Here is a 14078-nt window from a genome sequence, read left to right on the forward strand (position 1 = left end):
TTCTTGGTTACTCCGCTTTGCTAAGAAATAGCATGTTGTAGGTTATGCTTGATAAAACGCGTTTGTTTTGTAATGGCAGTGTGAGTGTCAAGGTATTGGCACTTCTCATCGGGATTCTATTTTCACATATAGAAAAGTTCTTCCACAAAATGCTCTCAACCGTTTGTAGCATGAACAATTAGCAAATACGCTTACTTTCGTATAAGAAAACCTTAGCAGTTAGGACATGCATTATATTTACGCAGTTATTTTGACTTAGCGTATTTAATTCTGCTCTTGTTTTGTTTTCTGCAGTGACCAAAGGTGCCGCCGACAACCAACTAGGCATTCGCTTTCGTCCTGGTAAGATGCACAAAATTTTCCGTTCTTTCTTAGTTCAAGAAATCAACTAAAAATGGAATGAATCCTAGTTCAATAAATAAACAACTGCTAGACATGAGACGTGTTCTCATTTTTTTGCAGAAAAAAAAGGAAGCTGTCGATCGAGAGTGTTAAAAAAATTTTACATAGTGGAATGCCACGTTATGGCCATGAGTTTTAGACGACCAGCTCACTTTTCTGTCACGATATATTGAAGCCATTTCACATATACTGTGCCTGAGTATTCGGTGTTCCTGCTAGAAGAAAGATGCTGATAGCCGGGTTTTTTGGTTTGTTGGTGATGCAGTTAAAGCTTTTGACATAGCAAATCTGTGATGAACAGGGGTGACTGCTGTCTTTTCTTCTGTGGCGATAATTTCCGTTTCCAAAGCGGATAACTCCTCCAAACGTAGACACTTCTTTTAGAGCCAGAAAGAAGGGAAACGAAAAGCGTCGTCCCAAGAGCTGCACGCACATTCGTTCATGCAGTCGGCACATCGAATTCGATGTGATTATTCGTCGGTGTGTCTTAGAGGTGTATACCAACAATGAAGTTCTTCTTCCCGCAAAAGAATATGAAGTGGGCCGTTTTGCTGGCCTCACAAGAACGTATACGTGTGTGGGAGACTCCTATTGCTTCTGGAATACGCGACGTGACTTTTCTCCAGGCACTGAAGGCTTCATCATTTCATATGTAATCCGTGCTGCAACGCGTTTCGAAAAGCGCGTGCCGTTGCAGCAATGCCAGAAAGAGTGGACGTCTCTCTTCACGGACAATGAGAACTGTTCTTTTGTTGCTCGAACGTGACGTGAATGCGAAGAGAAACTTCGCGAACCAAATGAATTTTCACAGTCGCTCGCCGGGCAAGCAACCATTATTCACCGCTGTTCTTCACGACGCCGAGCTGAGATATTCGAGAAATGCATACATGGATAATGGAGACAGCCGGCAGCGCAGTCTGATATTTGGCTAGCGTTGATATTAAGCAACACGGCCGTTAATCTGTCACTCTACGCGGGCTAAAAAAGAGTTTAATATACAATAGCGATTGCCCAATGCATCTCGTTTATTGATACAAAAAGATTCTCGTAGAAACAGTTGAAGCACTGAGTAGGTAACTGTTTCATTTGTTGACCTAGCAGAAATTAGTACCCTAACAACGTCTGTGCGTGTTTAACGTTTGCAAACATATCCAATACAGCCGTTAGTGCTAAGGAGGGAATTAACGTATTGCAAATTTTCTTCCTATGCAGTTGTGAGAGTGTATCGGCAGGTGTGAGCGTATAGGGGTATATCTATCTATAAAGAATGCAGTCGTCACTCTGCGTGTTCAAATTTAAGCTACCTGCGGTCTTTTAACGTCCACTAAGTCTTCGCTACGCGGCTGTATTTTTTTGTTCTTTTTATTCTCTTTTCAGCGATATAGGATTACTATAGCAATGGCAACTTGTAACAGAAGCTGCGATCTCGTACTTCGCGGCACACCTCCAGGGACTCAAGGCCGTGGTGATGGCTCAGGGCAGTTTCCTCATGGTTGTTAAACCGAGATATTTTCTTCAAATTTGGTAATCACATCGAAAAACCAGAGAAATGCAACTTGACAAAGCGAGGTTATCTTTGCGTAAGCTTTTTTTTTTCTCTCTACCCCCTTGCTATACAGTATGTGTCCACCTGAATAGGGTCTCTGACTTCAGCGGAGCTTCTTACCATAGTAAGGCGCAACCACGATTGCAGGACGACACTAAAGTTGAGAGATATGTTGTCCATAAACACTCCATGTGTTGTATATACCGGCAAATGTACAAGCTGCGTTGTCGCAGGCATCAATTCATGAGCCGCCTTGCGGAAGCTTCACGGAGATTACAAGATGTGCTTTGAACTTCATGATTATTTTCGACGAATAGACGACAAAAGATTAGCTAGCGTAAGTGCACTCCTAATAATTGCTGTTCTCCTCCGCATGGTTAACGTGATGCTCCACGGAAATGCATTAGTCATTTGGGATTCTATATTCGGCTTTTGTGCAATGCACGTGCGCGAAGTTTGCCTTGCAGGAAGTTATTATTTTAGGCGACAACATGTTAAGGATTCTACATATGTAAATCGACTTGGCACACCCGATCGTCTTTGTAATAGGTGTGCCACCAAAAGTTGCGTATATTCAGATGTATAGACAGATCGACACGCATCGTAAGTCAGTAAGATTGCTGCTGTTCCGGTGCATCTAATTGATACCTGCGTCCGACTGCAGCACCCGCTACAGCAACCAGGTTATTGGGAGCAATGGGCGTCAACGGAAGGATATTAGCATTTACATTCACAGGCACTCAAATTCTCAAAACAGCCAATTAACTAACTCATCTTCGCGCGTATCCACACGGCAATAGAATTTTCCCAACTTTTGTTTCACGTTTGGCGTCCTCCGGCTGTGCATTTGCGTTCTGATTGCCTGAGCTTCGAAAAGAGCCAACCAGTCTTACTGGATTCGCAGTCAAGGCCATTCAAGGCCACATCTCTTCTTTCCGAATGTAATTGTAACTTCAAGGAAGTTCATTAAATAGTTTGTGTAACAATCTTGGCGCAGCAGAGTCCGGGGCAATTTTTATCATGGTCATTACGCAACTATATTTTGCTGGGTGCGTGCATAAATAATTAGAACGCTAGAATTTTCCACTCCCAGTCTTCTTTAATTTATGTAACCGCACGTGCGAGACCTATTTGCATACCGAATCTCGAAGCACTAAGCACGTGCCTGAGGGGAGTTCTTTACGTTTGAGCATGCTGGGTAACTTTTTAAAAAACTGGTTGTCAGACATACTTTTGCTGCTTCTTACCTGCTCATTATACCTTCTCGAAGATGATTGGCTGCACTGGGACGAAAGAGAAGAAGTCAACGCGATCGCTCCACTGACTGCCTTTCATTACAAACCTGCAAATCGCAGCTAAAAAAACAAAATAGAGAAATACACTCTACAAAATACGGGGTCGTTCAGACATGTGTTTCAGAAAGAAATCAAAAGTTCTTCTTGTTGCTGCGCCTGCACAGACGGCGCAAGTCCATGGGTCAAGTAAGTCTCGTAAGTGGAATCATTATATCGTCTTCAGCGTATTCGACGTGGACATTAAGGTCCTTGATACATGTTGTGTGGTCTCTGAAAGTAGAAAAGAGGGCTATGTGTTCTCGCACATCAGATGTCTGACACCGTACACTCTGATTTATTTAGTTCCTAAACACTAAGTGATATCGTTGAGGTCTAGCTGAATAAGGTGAGGGATTGCTGAAGGCGGCATGCCTGAACCCGCCTGTTAGACTAAAGACTGATAAACTGAAGAAAAATTCAATATCCTAAAGTGAGAAGGTGCTTAAATGTGCTTGTGACGTGACAGTAGCTACCATTATCGACTTCCCCTCACTGTGTCACATCTGGACGTCCAAGAATCAATGGACAAATATTTACGGCACTCATAAGGGTCCTCTCATGTGCGGACCATTAACGAGGACAACGTGTTTACAAAGCGTGCACAACATCTCACGGAACGCGTCCGGCTGCCTATCCCTGCAGTGTTTCCTACATCTATTGCAGAGAAATGAAAAATAAGAAGCGGAAGCGGACGTCGGACTCACCTTCGCCTTTGACAGCCGTCAGCAGGATCTCACATCAGGGCTCTCGATTGCTTCCGGCACGTGTGGAATCGCCGACCTCTAGTGTAAAAATGACATATTGGGAGCCACGAATGCAATTCGGACACTTGATTTGTAATATTCTTCCAATTTTAGGGAGCGCCGAGATGTCACGCTTTTTGTGGATTAGAACTCCATTTAAACGTAGTTAAGATGGAGTTCTCGTTTAAGAAAAGCTATACGCATCCGTACTATCGCGTCTTACGTTGCCTGAGAGGCAAGTTCCTTCGACCTGCGTACCGCACTGGCATTCGCGGAACGATTGCCTTTTGTAAGAGCATTATTAGGGTCAGCATGCTAAGGTTGAGGCTTGGGCTAGGTGGTTTATGGTTGCAAAAGGTGGGGCAATACAGCAAGATATTGACGGAAAAGAGGACGAAGAAAGGACAAGCGGAAGACGAAGAAGGGGAAAAGGCACCGCCATTTTATCTGTGCATAAGTACCAACCGACTCGCATTCATACTCAGTTAATTTATTTTGCATAATTTTTCAATTTTTCGCGTTGCAGCGCAATGATTTCCTTGTATCTGAATGGGTAATTTGTCTATTTTTATTTTTTTGTCCGGTGTAGCTTTATTTTGTGTAGCGAAGGGCGGGTATACATTTACCCTCGGCGTATGTGACTAAAAAACTTCAGTTGAGATTCGGGGCCTCTGATCGGCGCGTCTTCAGTCTTGCGTCTTATTCTGTCGGCCGGTTTCATAGTAATAGGGCCGTGATGTATGCTCGAAAAAATGCTTCGCTGAGAGCAGGAGATTCTTGCGCGTCGTTTTCGCGACGGCAAAGTGACAACCGATTTCTCCGAATGCCGGTTGCTCGATTTTCCGGAGTTGCGGTGACTGCGAAACATTTGCGACGCCACACAGAGAGAGAGAGAGATGTTCGCTGGCACCTGCTCCCCAATCAGTTCCAGCTGAGCGCAGGTGCGCGGGAAACCAGAGCGGAAAGATTTCTGTTGCGTCGTCACCGCTGACGTACGTAGTCATTAAGGAAATCGCGGCTTGATAAAGGTCGGGGCTTCAGGTCTCTCACACACACACACTCTCCGTGTTCCGTCCGAAAAAGGAAATAGAATGTGGGACGTTCAGAAAGCGCCGGCTGTTTTGGTATGTGAGTGTTATCGAGAGTGGGACTATGCTTCTTTCTCTTACTTCATCCGTTCGGGCGATAAGCGGAACCGTAAACAATCGCTGCCTAAGGTCGTCAACGTGTCTGGCTCAAACGTGATGGGTCAGCGTACGATCGCGCAAACGACTCACAACGGGATACCGCCCGTCTACGTTTCCGACACGAACGGTCCTTGGTGGAGCAAAAACATATGGACTCGCCGACTGTTTGCTGTCGGGCTTGTTTTTCTGGGACATTCCGTTCGTCTCTTCCAGCAGAACAGACAAAGCTTTGTGTATGTGGCAGTGCCAGATGTGTGCACAACGGCTTCTATCACGCAAGAGTTTTGCTGTCTCGTATAAGAGACTGGAGAGAGGACAAACAAGACAGAACTGAGACAGTGTCGCGGCCACAGGAAATAGTCACAAATAAAAAAAAAACTCCTTGCCTGGAACGTGAGGGACACTATAGTGCGCGCGTTCACTGCGGTCAAGGCATAAATACAGAAAGTGTGTTCAGGCCCCTCCAACAAAATTAGGGAAGATACAGCGCTATGAGGCCTGGTGGTCAATGGTACAAGCAGTACAGCCTTACATACCCGATCATACCCGGTCAGCAAAACATATCCTCTCGGTCACATACGATAATACATACGAGCTGTGGGAAGGGCCCCTTCTCCCTCAAGCATAGCTGGCCCCTCTCTTGAACAAAGTGAGAGACCAAGCACTCACGCTGTTGCATTCATGATGGGGCAGATTTGTAGGTACTGAGCCAGGAAATGTCTAGGCAGCTCGATATAAATCTTTTAAAACCCAAAATGAACTTGTCAATAACAAAGCAATTAAAATAATTTATGCGTGTAACTTATTGGAACGAAACTGAACTTTGCTTCAGACAGGAGGAAGAAAGAAGGCTATAGAGCGTCGCTTTTACTTAGTTCTGTGCGAAGCGCCGTCGGTGTCCGTTCCAGTAATGTGCCAACACGACCAGTCCAGCCCACGTCTCCATGTATCCTGTATATATAACCTATTAATACCGTAGACTGAGAAGAAAAAGAAGACAGCTTTCGCCTTCCAGTCTTCTTTGGCGAATGCATAAGAGAGCATGTGAATTTTTCTTTATAATTCAAGTCGCTAACAGCGAACTATGTGAACTGTACCGGTGAAGCGAAACAATCACTCACCTTCTCCGCTAGTGCCTTCATTTTAGTTTCAGCGCTCTCAGCCGTGCTACTAGTCTGCTTGACAAGCACCGAGTTACAGAATGCAAAGTTCTACACTCTAAGAAAAAAAAGAGTATGCGTGACTCTTTTCGGAGAGTTCTGACTTGCCACGTATACGACTCTCTTTAAATAGTCACGGTGACTCTCTTGGTGGGTCAGGGTCGGCTCGCTCTAGGAGAGTCCCCTGACCCTCTAGGAAGAGTGCAAAGACTCTCATCGGGAGGATCACGTTATCACTCATAGGGAGTCAGACGACTCTTGCCGGTAACGCTCCTAGGGGGGTCAAGGGACCCACACCAAAGCATCAAGCGACTCCACAAGTATTTTAAGCTACTCATTTGATCCTTGCTCTATTTTTGCGCGACTACTGTTGAAAATAGTGGAGTATTCATTTTAAGCAAGTCCAATAATACTTGCCGTTCTGCCCAGCGACTGTAAAAAAAGAATAGTTCAGTTTTATAATTATTTTTAAAAAACTCGTCAAAACAACACATATTTTCCAACAAAGTTATATAGAAAGCGCGAAAAGATGGTCTGTGATTTCCAATTAAGAAGTTTGGGTATTCCTCATTTACATGCTTCTATGAGTATAGCCAAATAAATGTGTGACTGTGATGTGCACAGTGTCATATGGTGCTAAATGAACAGCAGAAATCGCCATCATGTTTCCATATTTATTCCTTGTGATTAAGAATAAATCAAAAAGTGGTGACGGCTGGAAGCATCAGACTTGTGGCTTGCTAGGTTGTCGCTCCTGTCCAGCGTGAGCACCATGAAAAACGGTATCTGAAAAGCAGAACGTGATATTATGATGAGAAAATGAAATTGCAGTAAACGTTTGCACAACCTACACAATATAAGTGGTTCACACAGACATAATAAAGGCTAACAACAAAACAACAAAGCACATCCTCCGGCAGCCAGAGGCATGCCGTGAGCGGTTATTGACCGCACGTTTTACAAACGTAACCCATCCTTAAATACTCAGATAAACAGATGCGAGTACTAGGGCCCGAACGACACCCAGCGCGTGCGTACGCCGTCTACGTCGAGATCAGACATGTCATATGCTAGAATTAGCGCACATAACTCCCACAATCACGTACACTCACTCGATTCTGTTATAGCGCCCAACGTCATCGCACTGTATGCAAACCACGAAAACAGCAAACAGAAACGAGGGAAAAGAGTGCACGCCGGCGGCCGCAACAACGCGCGCCGTCGAAAGTCTAGAGCTTTTTCACTTTCACCGGCGAGGCGTGTCCAACTTTAATGACTACCGCATACTTTCTGGAAGCCACCGTACTATATCTGCACCTCAAACTACCGTCTTTAAGCCAACAAAAACCATTACATATAGTGCGTCTAAGGGTTCTGTACACAGGCTCTTTTTTTTCACGTTCCCACGCGTGGAAGCACGCTGCACACTCAAGGTAGATAGAAATGTTATGATGAAGTAGACTTAAGTGCTTCTCAAAACGACATCTTGCACCTTCAGTAGTGCAGACACGACGTGCGATCAGCAAGAAATGACTCTCGATTATTGTTTGCATCGCTCACTTTATGGGAGCTTGTACAGCAACGCGCATAACGGTGGGAACTCGTTAACTGACAGCTATAGTTGGCCATCCGCAACAGCCCCGCGGGCACAGGCTGCTGTTGGAAATGGCTGGCAGATAACTTCCGCAGAGCTGCTGCAGACGCCCAGCTAAAGCTGTATAATTAGTGCCTACGAAAGCAGTACACTCACCGTTAACTGGCGCCCGTTGTCCGTATCCACAGCTCCATGAATATTCCGCCCTCCAAGCGTCACTTCGTGCACGGAGCCGGCGTCAATACCACCGAAGACGCGCAACCAACTCATCCACGCAACGCATTCCAATAGACCAGGAGACTGAGACGACTGAGAGAGGAGAGCGGCGCGCCACCCCGGCGCCAACCCCGTCTGCGTCGCCGAGCAATGCGCCACAACGGCGCCAAAGGGCGAGCGTGCGATATGTATGGCGTATACGGCGGCTCTTCCGTATACCGAAGCCAATCGAAACGCGCTTCAGGAGGGTCCAGTGACTCCTTCCCAAATGCGAACTCTTTTTTTCTGCCTGTACCTTCCAAAAGGGGTCAGATGGACACCCGAGGAGAGTCACGGTTCCATGACCCTCTTTTGACTCTCTTTTTTCTTAGAGTGTAGGGAACTGGTCTACATGGACTTCAGCGCGAGTCGATATAAAGGCGTTGTTGCGTTTCCTTACAGGCACTGGATCAAACGCCGCATTAGGACTGTGCACAGGGTAGTAATTTTTGTTATGTCTTATTTGGACATCGTTGGCGTTTCCGTTGACTTTTGTCTTCATAATTTCTTTGTTAAATGTTTTCCTAGCCCTTGTCAGTTTACCAAGTACAGTATAGCTAACTTAAGACCGTCTCTGGTTATCCACACAGTATTTCAATTGCGTTCCTCCACTCTGTCTCTCTTTTTTCGCTTCCATCATTTCTTATCTGGTTTTATTGTTCGCGGTATATCACGGTATGCATAGGCGTGCGCATGGTGGGGACGGGGGGGGGGGGGGAGGGCGGCAGCCTCTTTATATCATATCAAGGGGGCCTTAATTCTGCCCCGAACCTTTATTCAGCCGGACATTTAACATTATTTTTATTGCGCGGGGTTATGAGTGCGCGTGTTTTTTGACATTAATATTTACCAAGGACCGCTGGTGTTGCATTTAAATATCTGTTTATTCCCATCTTTACCCCGGACAGTCTGGGACGAATGACAGGCCTCTGTGAAAAGCAACGTTTGTTGGGCGAGTTGGAACGAGTCAGTCATAACGTAGTTCAGCGCAAAAAACAGGCAACAGACGAGTGAGAGGAGCGCTGTGTCCTTGTCCTTTCACTCGTCTGTTGCCTGTTTTTTGCGCTGAACTACGTTATGACTGACTTTGTGAAAAGCACGTCATCGCTCCATTTTCATCTGTGCATCCATTGTGAAGCCCGTTTTCTTTCGGAATCGAGCAACGGGTGGTGGTGGGAAGGGAGGGGGAGGGGATTGGGTGAAACTTGGCCCCCCGTAATGCAGAACCTTGCGCGCGCCTATGACGATGTGATGCTCAATGATTCGTTAGTATTGTTTTGTTCAGTCCTTTAGTCAATTTATTTTGTCCATGCTGCCTTTACATCAGTGATCTGCTTAGAGGAACAGCGACTGGGCACTCATACGGGCATGGCCAGTCTTCTCGCCAGTGCCGGCGACCATCCCTGCGTTGCACGTGACCTCCCTGCATGCGTGGTCCAGTTTACACCGTCGCGTTCGCCGAGTGCTTCAGTTACCACCCGGAAATGGGGCGACCGCGACGCCGCCGTGCTATTCGAGGAACGAAAGCACCGCGCGCAAACGGCACTCTAACCGGATGCTTGAAAAGACGCGTGGGAATAGAAAATGAGCCTCCTGGTCTGCCCACATTGTCGGGCTTACAAAGCTGTAGTGTTCGGAAGCATTCCCGCGTGCAGGTCTTGCGTGTCGGTAGTGAGAGCAGCTTCGCATTCGTGCCGGATGCCTAGGCCAACGCTAGTACAGCTAAGCTGAATACGGCTAGGTTCGGGCGCATCACGTCCGCGAAGAAGAAGCATAGAAGCACAACTTTCGACGAATCGATTACCGCAACTAATTTAGCATTCTTGCGTCGAACACATGCAGATGGCGAAAACCTAAACATAAAAGTATATGATTTCGCCGACATGGCAGAATGACACGAACAGTTTTGCCTCAAGGACAAGACCGCTTGTATAGGAACAGAACGTCATGTTGTTTTTGCAATTTTGAAACAGCGGGGGCTTGTTATGTGCTACAGAATTTCATTTTGAGACCAGCGTTGGTCGGCGTTGATAAGACAACATGTGTCATGTGCAAGAGAAACGCCGCGATCTTTGAGTCTAGACCTCTTTATTCGCTCAATATAGTCAATAACGATAATATATAAGTTCATTACAGTAGTCTTCACTGTGCCAGACCCACCATCGCCACAGCGTTCTTGGCTTCCATTTTCAGAGCGGTGAAGGTGCTCTGAATTTTTGCTTATCCTACAGCGATGCTGTATATTGCTACGGTTCCGCGCATTTTTCTTCTGCGTCAACACAAATGTCTGTGCCACACAGACACCACTCACCAGCGGCCGTGCATAGGTGTGACTCTGGCTAAAAACATGACTAAGGTTGTACCCGAACCTTTGAGTCTGTACCGTAACGATCACAAGGCCATCGTCACCACCATTACTTCCAAATATTAATGACCCACCGATCAAGACTATTAATGACCGATAATCAAGACAATAGGTGTGGGCACCTTTCTTCCCGATGAATGGATGGAAGGAACTTTATTTGGTCCTGGAGAACCCCGATCAGACAACCTCCGAAGCGGGGTCCGCCGCAGATGCTGGCCGCGCCCACAATGGTACTGGAAGACCGTGGCCCTCCGCCCGTTCGCAGGCCTCCTGGACTGCCAACAGCTGGACTGAGAGCTCGCGGCTTTTAAGAGCCCTCTCCCAGTCCTCTTCGGTGTTGAACTTTGCGTAAGTAACGCCGGGCACTACCAGAGCATGTGAGTGAGTGTAAAATTATCCGCCCCACAGCTAGGGCATCCTGGGATATGTGCCTTCAGCAAGATTACCACCGATGAAGAGAACGAGCTCGTGCCTCCGTTCAAAAATCTGTGTCACATCTGTGTCGTGTACCGGTCATCCACCTTGGCAGAGTGCAATGGCTTACAATTTTGCTTATTGCTTCTTATTTATAACTTTGTCTTACGCTCTGCAACCCTTTGACACAAATACAGCATTAGTCGAGCAACATTACTTAGGTAAATTCTGCGTTGTCCATGAGCATATAAACAATGTCCTTCAAGAACGGGGTCCATTATCAGGAAACGTCTTTGGATTGAAATGTTCGTAGTAGATTACTGCAACCAGTTCTGACGTTGAACATACGCTAGCCAGGTAACCTAATTTTTTAGCCCCACATTCAGAGTAATTTCTCACAAACATAGACTACAATAACAGCCTCACAAACATGGTGAATGCCGAGTCTTGTGCTCTTTGCCGTTTTGAAAGCGTAATGTTCGGTCGTGGGTGTGAGAGTGAAAATGACCTCGTATTCCAATTTATTTCGTTCTCTTTTTTCGACTCATTGGCGAGACGAGATTTCAATAGCGAGTATAGCTGTTTTTAGACGCGCGGATCTCGGTGCCGCATTATCCCGTCCAGTCACGTTATCGAAGGAGTACGCCCAATGCCCATCAATTTGACACGCGTTCCGAACGGACTGCTGCCACTTCGAGGAGCTGATTCGGCATGCACAGCACAGGGCCGCTCCTCGTGTTCGAAACGATGTATTGTTGCCGGCGCTAACAACGCGCGTGCGCGCTTCCGTGCGCGTACGTGTCGGAACTGGATCACCCGGTGAAAGTGCAGAGCAGGAGCGCGCTCACTTCCGCCCATTCGAATACGCTGCAGTGCATTGACCATTAGAGTTCGGGCCTTTTCCCGGCCGACCATTCAGACACGATTGGTCTTCGCCGTTGACACCGTTGTTGGGCCTTACGTAACGACACGCACAAATGGGAGCGACACTCGAACGTGGCTCCAACTCTCTCGTTAGCGGAATCAACTCAGATGTATGTATGAAGCTGAGTTTTCTTTTGTACTCTGGCTCCTTTGTTTAGTTCAAGCAGATGTAATCTCGACCATGGTTGTCACTTGTCGTTGCGGTCAGCCCAGGAACTGTAGGTTTGCTGATATGAGAACTGATGATGGACGAACACCGGCGGCAAGCATGCCATATGGAAACAAGTGCTATTGTTGCTCGTTCGTTCCACTTCTTCCCGCACTGCCCGGTAAAAGATGGAGGCCCCCTAGAAACCTGGAAAATTTGGCAATGAAAAGAGATATTGAAGGCATTATAAGACAATTCGCGCAAGTCAAAGAAGAGAAATAAATACGGATTCTTATAGTTGGACATTTTATAGTAGCACACAAACGCTGACTTATGTACTTCAATGACTCGTCGATCCATTATTGCCTAGCGTTTCTCATCCTCTCACGAATACATCAACTAACGCTGCTGCAGTTCGTTTCGATAAAAGTCACGTCTCTGCTGTAACGTGAGTGTGGGCGTTGCGTTCGACGACGAGCTACCCTTTAGATGCCAGCGTAGTCAGCGCGCCTAGTAAGTCCGCGATATGTGCACAACTACACAAGTTACACAAGGACGTCGACACACCTCGTAGTACTTGGCTCAAAGTGCCTCATACGTAAGCAGCTCCTCGCTGACTGTTTCGCATGAAATTCATTCTCACAATGCGGGGGATCTGTCTGATTTTTTTTGTGTATTGAAAGTAGACGTAAAACTTAGCTAAGCCGTTCAGGTGTGAGCTGCTTGAGCTAGACAGTTATAGCGGCTGCGGCCATCATTGCATTCTTCTCCACTACCCCCCCCCCCTTTTTTTGTAAAGTTTTCATCCAATAAAGAACCACTTACTACTACTAACAGAATTATCCAGTGTCTGTGATTACATTAGAAGTGTCAGGGTTCGGCTTCACAAAACCTTCTTACGTTAGAAAAGATCGCAATAGTAAACTTCAGCCAAGGACTGATTACAAACGTATTTTAAAGCGAACACAACCCGTAAGGGGCTGAGAGCACCTCCAATCGTAAATCAACTACATACAGGTATTTCAATTCAGTTCTTCCGAATCCCGCAAGGTGGCGAAAGGCTGCAGAAAGGGCAATGGACAACCGCCCGTTCAGAGCACGAAGCCCCAAGGAAATCCATAGGGCTTTATCAGAACGACAGCTTCTTAGCTGCCCAAAAATTCGTCCTGGACCGGGGACGAATTTTTCAAAGCATTCGGTTCCTGCAGATTGGAAAAAACCCTCCTATCGATGTTCGTCCCCGCCAGACGGAAGGAAGAGGGCCTTGTCCCACTAAGCACATCCGACGGTCGAGCCGAAGAGAAAGCCCCGATGGCGATACAGAGCGTGTCCCTGCCCTCACCTTCGCCTCGGGGTCGAAGAAGAAAGGAATCCCGACCTTCCGAGAGGTCTGTGTGTCGGTGTGCCACTGCGTCGCGGAACGACGCTACCGGCTTTTCCTACCGCCGGGTCAGTGGACCTCTCGACGACCCCCCGAGCGAGTCGGTGGGGGACGCTGCAGCGGTCACCCTGTAATATATACACGCTGCGACGGGGTCAGCCATCGGTTTCCTGGACGCTCGTTTCCCGCTTCCGAAATGGCAGTTGTGGACGATCGCTTCCGTGACCGTGGCCTCCAAAGAAAAACACGACACTACCCGCCACGGCAAAATCTGGTCCTGACGTTCGGGCACGTGATGTGAGGCGGGTTCAGAAAAAAGACAAATCAGCCCTGTCATTCTTGTCGGTAGCTGCTTGTTGGACAACTGTACGTAGTTACGATTAGTAGCAACAGTTGTACGTATATTTGTTGGATTTCTTTATAGGACGTCTGAACTAGCTCTCAAAATACAAATGAGCGCGTCATTCTCTCCCGCGACGTTTGCCGTCTTTCTGGCACAATTTGTGTTCGCGTGGCGTCATGAGGAAATAAGCGGTTGGTGCACATACGAGCGATATCGGTTGTGAATTCTCTCCAACCCTGCTTTGCTATGCAGTCGCACGCCCACTTTGCCTTGTGTCGCATG

At 46.9% G+C, this 14078-nt stretch overlaps 1 protein-coding gene across 1 annotated transcript in view; it reads left to right on the plus strand.

The window, feature by feature from the left end:
* Positions 1–318: 318 nt before the first annotated feature.
* Positions 319–14078, plus strand: part of LOC119402348 (solute carrier family 26 member 6) — a 113857-nt gene continuing 100097 nt past the window's right edge. Inside the window, exon 1 of the mRNA XM_037669495.2 lies at positions 319–342. The gene's annotated coding sequence lies outside the window, so the exon portion shown is untranslated. The remainder of the gene's footprint in view (positions 343–14078) is intronic.

This window comes from Rhipicephalus sanguineus, chromosome 8 (genome assembly GCF_013339695.2).
Source record: "Rhipicephalus sanguineus isolate Rsan-2018 chromosome 8, BIME_Rsan_1.4, whole genome shotgun sequence".
Classification (NCBI taxonomy): domain Eukaryota; kingdom Metazoa; phylum Arthropoda; class Arachnida; order Ixodida; family Ixodidae; genus Rhipicephalus; species Rhipicephalus sanguineus.